Genomic DNA, 5000 nt, shown 5'->3' with positions numbered 1-5000 from the left:
TGCGTTGACGATTTGAGGAGGTGGCCCTCCCACATTAGGTGGCGCTCCAGCACCACGATCTCACGCTGCACCTCATCCATGCCTGCACCGTCGCAGGCTGGCCCTATCTTCTTCAGCGCCAGGAGACGGGACCGACGGAGGGTCGGACCCATCCATCGGCAAGATGGAATGCCGAGGCCCCCCTGGGCAACAGGAGCGTGGAAGTATCCCAGGGGGGTGTCCGCCGGAAGGCGGAACCATCTCCTGACGGCGGCCCGGATGGTGACGTCGGCCGACTTCAATGCACCCACCCGGGTGCGGCTGAGGGCCAGCCCGTGGTACAGGCCAGGGAGAAGTACGTTGGTGAGAGCGTGGAGGCGCTGTTGCGGCTTCAGCGGAGCTCGGGAGATGACGTCAAGCTGCTCCACCAGGTGGCGACGTGGATTGAAGACACAGCGACCCGCGGTGGAGAATTGCAGCCCCAGGTACCGGAAGGTTTCACCCACACGCAGGGCAGGCATGGTGGTATTGCCTGCTGTGAAGGTGACATTGCTGTCCACCTTCACCTTCTTCTCGCGCCCTGACGCGACTAAGGCGAGGGTGAAACACTTCCGGGCGTTGATCTGCAGCCCCAGGTGGGCGAGGGCTGCGGTAGCTGCGTCGATGAGGGACTGCAAGCCCCTCGGGGTCGCTGCAAACAGCAAGACGTCATCTGCAAAGGCCGCAGCGTTGACTCTGCGACCGAGGATCCGAGCTCCGATGTGGGAGGGCAGTTGGCCTAAAACGTAGTCCACCGCAAAGTTGAACAGGAGGGGGGAGAGGGGATCGCCCTGGCGAACGCCCCGTGCTGGCTGCACAGACACGCCCACGCCGGCGCCGTCCGCTATCACTGTCGTGCTGCCCTCGTAGCACCGCTCGACATACTCGACAAAACAATCCGGCAGGCCATGCGCCTTCAGCACGGGGCGAAGGGCAGCATGATCTACCGAATCGAATGCCTTAGATACGTCGATCGATGCCACAAAGACAGAGCGGCAGGAGCGAACTGCGTCGGTGAGAGCAGTGTCCAAGATGAAGGTATTTTCCAACATCCCATCCCGAGGGATGAATGCCCGCTGACGTTCGTCCACAGCACATGCGCGCATCAGGCGTGACGCGAGAACCTTGTGAAAGGTCCGCGCCAACACCGAGCAGACCGTAATGGGGCGAAAGTCAGCGGGGGATGTTGGTGCAGCCGTCTTCGGGAGAAGGGACGTTCGCGCGCGAAGCAGGCGTTCCGGAAAGGCGCGGGCCAGAAGGAAGAGATTCATCACTTTCACCAGGACTTCGTGCGGCAGGCGCCGCAACTCCGCTGGGGTAAGGCCGTCCGGCCCGGCTGCTGATCCCCTGGGCGGCAACGCGGCGGCGACCTCCTCATGTGTGACCGGCCCCCATAGGCACTCGGGAGCGACAGGCTCCGAGTGCGGGAGGAGGCGGTCACGAATGAAGCCCGCGGTGGAGATGGGCTTCTTGGTGAAGAGGTCCGCCCAGAAGTCCAGCAGACCAGGGATGGCAGGTGGCGGCTGGAGCAGGGTGCCATCCAAGAGGCCGCGCACGCAACGTGCACGCGACCGTCGGAAGGCATCCTGCGTTCTCGCGTACTCCCAGCGGCGCCGCTTGCGCTTCTGCGTCGGCGGCGCGGCAGGCGGCCGCTTCGATGGTTGGCGCGGCCGCTGTGTCCTGGTGATCGATCTCTCCCCTCTGGACCCGACCGACGCAAGGGCATCCGGGAGCATGCCCAGGATGACATCGGGCGGCGTGCCCCACCCCAGACCTATGACACGATCCAGGGCAGAGAAACGCTGGGCGGAAGCAGGTAGCCCCGCCAGATGCTCCCAGATGGCGGCGTCAGTCGGCCCCTCCGGCGGCGGCCCGGTGGTGTCGGCCGCGAAGTCCTCGGCTGCGTCGACAGGCGGCGCAGCGGCCTCGCCCGCGTCAGGCAGCGGGCTCGCTGCTCCCCGGCGGGACGCCGGCTCTTCCCCCCGACCGATCTCAAGCGCCTCCATGAATTGGCGGACAAGCTGCTTGTGGGCAGCTTGCCGCCGTCGGCACTTGATTGCCTCAAGCGTTCGGTCGGGGAACATCCTGATGAGCTCTTGATTTACAAAGAAGAACCGGGCGTCCCTCTCGAGGAACAGTTCGGCCTCCGCCTTGGCGAGCGACAGGACTTCTTCCTCCGTCCACCTCGCGCGATGCCTCTCCGTGACGATCTCCGCGTTGGCGGCCGCAAGGTGTTGGCGGCGGCGATGGACCCCGAGACCGTTCTTGGTGGTAAAGCTGCGGTGGCACTCACTACAGGCGTATACAGCTGCAAAAGTTACAAGATTTTCGGCACGGCCGGTTGGCCGGCTAGGTGCTGGGGGAGTTGGGGTGGCACCTTCAGCGGAAGGGCCACCACTTTTTCTCTGAATACTGCCCCCAACTAAAAAAGGGATAGTGCGAGGGGGGGCTGGTAACCCCCCCAAGCCCCTGGTGCGGTCTTCCACTCTGCGAAAATCAGCGGGCCCACGGGAAGGGGAGAAGACCGCAGGAGAGGAGAGGCTAAGAGGGCTAGGCCCATGTATTGCGCATCACTCTCCCTGTAACCATAACCCAAGGAAGGCACCTCGCAGCAGCAGCACGACTACATCAAGACCGCACTTCGAAAAGCCAAGTCCGGATGCAGCCACACCGCCGCCACTTGGCCACCTTAAGAGAGTCATAGTTACTCCCGCCGTTTACCCGCGCTTGCTTGAATTTCTTCACGTTGACATTCAGAGCACTGGGCAGAAATCACATTGCGTCAACACCCGCTAGGGCCATCGCAATGCTTTGTTTTAATTAGACAGTCGGATTCCCCCAGTCCGTGCCAGTTCTGAGTTGATCGTTGAATGGCGGCCGAAGAGAATCCGCGCACCCGCGCGCCCCCGGAGGAGCACGCTAAGGCGGACGCGGCCTCGCAGCAAGGAAGATCCGTGGGAGGCCAAGGCACGGGACCGAGCTCGGATCCTGCACGCAGGTTGAAGCACCGGGGCGCGAACGCCGCGCAGGCGCGCGCATCCTGCACCGCCGGCCAGCACGAGGCCGACCAACGGCGAGAGCAGACCACGCCCGCGCTAAACGCCCGCACTTACCGGCACCCCTACGGCACTCACCTCGCCCAGGCCCGGCACGTTAGCGCTGACCCACTTCCCGACCAAGCCCGACACGCCCCGATCCTCAGAGCCAATCCTTATCCCGAAGTTACGGATCCAATTTGCCGACTTCCCTTACCTACATTATTCTATCGACTAGAGGCTCTTCACCTTGGAGACCTGCTGCGGATATGGGTACGAACCGGCGCGACACCTCCACGTGGCCCTCTCCCGGATTTTCAAGGTCCGAGGGGAAGATCGGGACACCGCCGCAACTGCGGTGCTCTTCGCGTTCCAAACCCTATCTCCCTGCTAGAGGATTCCAGGGAACTCGAACGCTCATGCAGAAAAGAAAACTCTTCCCCGATCTCCCGACGGCGTCTCCGGGTCCTTTTGGGTTACCCCGACGAGCATCTCTAAAAGAGGGGCCCGACTTGTATCGGTTCCGCTGCCGGGTTCCGGAATAGGAACCGGATTCCCTTTCGCCCAACGGGGGCCAGCACAAAGTGCATCATGCTATGACGGCCCCCATCAACATCGGATTTCTCCTAGGGCTTAGGATCGACTGACTCGTGTGCAACGGCTGTTCACACGAAACCCTTCTCCGCGTCAGCCCTCCAGGGCCTCGCTGGAGTATTTGCTACTACCACCAAGATCTGCACCGACGGCGGCTCCAGGCAGGCTCACGCCCAGACCCTTCTGCGCCCACCGCCGCGACCCTCCTACTCGTCAGGGCTTCGCGGCCGGCCGCAAGGACCGGCCATGACTGCCAGACTGACGGCCGAGTATAGGCACGACGCTTCAGCGCCATCCATTTTCAGGGCTAGTTGCTTCGGCAGGTGAGTTGTTACACACTCCTTAGCGGATTCCGACTTCCATGGCCACCGTCCTGCTGTCTTAAGCAACCAACGCCTTTCATGGTTTCCCATGAGCGTCGATTCGGGCGCCTTAACTCGGCGTTTGGTTCATCCCACAGCGCCAGTTCTGCTTACCAAAAGTGGCCCACTTGGCACTCCGATCCGAGTCGTTTGCTCGCGGCTTCAGCATATCAAGCAAGCCGGAGATCTCACCCATTTAAAGTTTGAGAATAGGTTGAGGTCGTTTCGGCCCCAAGGCCTCTAATCATTCGCTTTACCGGATGAGACTCGTACGAGCACCAGCTATCCTGAGGGAAACTTCGGAGGGAACCAGCTACTAGATGGTTCGATTAGTCTTTCGCCCCTATACCCAGCTCCGACGATCGATTTGCACGTCAGAATCGCTACGGACCTCCATCAGGGTTTCCCCTGACTTCGTCCTGGCCAGGCATAGTTCACCATCTTTCGGGTCCCAACGTGTACGCTCTAGGTGCGCCTCACCTCGCAATGAGGACGAGACGCCCCGGGAGTGCGGAGGCCGCCGCCCCGTGAAGGGCGGGGAAGCCCCATCCTCCCTCGGCCCGCGCAAGGCGAGACCTTCACTTTCATTACGCCTTTAGGTTTCGTACAGCCCAATGACTCGCGCACATGTTAGACTCCTTGGTCCGTGTTTCAAGACGGGTCGTGAAATTGTCCAAAGCTGAAGCGCCGCTGACGGGAGCGATTATTCCGCCCGAGAGCATCCCGAGCCAACAGCGGCGCGGGTCCGGGGCCGGGCCAGGTAGGTCCGTCATCCGGGAAGAACCGCGCGCGCTTGCCGGGAGCCCGAGCGCCCAAAGGGGCGAATCGACTCCTCCAGATATACCGCCGGGCAGCCAGCCAGGACACCGGGGCTCTGCCCAACAGACGCGAAACGAGGCCCGCGGAAGGACAGGCTGCGCACCCGGGCCGTAGGCCGGCACCCAGCGGGTCGCGACGTCCTACTAGGGGAGAAGTGCGGCCCACCGCACAC

The 5000-nt window shown here is 62.6% G+C and overlaps 1 pseudogene; it reads right to left on the bottom strand.

Annotated features, from left to right (window-relative positions):
• Positions 1 to 5000, bottom strand: part of LOC126475612 (large subunit ribosomal RNA) — a 7953-nt pseudogene that overhangs the window by 2363 nt on the left and 590 nt on the right.

This window comes from Schistocerca serialis, chromosome 4, assembly GCF_023864345.2.
Source record: "Schistocerca serialis cubense isolate TAMUIC-IGC-003099 chromosome 4, iqSchSeri2.2, whole genome shotgun sequence".
In the NCBI taxonomy this organism is placed as follows: Eukaryota; Metazoa; Arthropoda; class Insecta; order Orthoptera; family Acrididae; genus Schistocerca; species Schistocerca serialis.
Note: the sequence above shows the minus strand (reverse complement) of the source record. Positions and strands in the feature narration are given on the sequence as shown.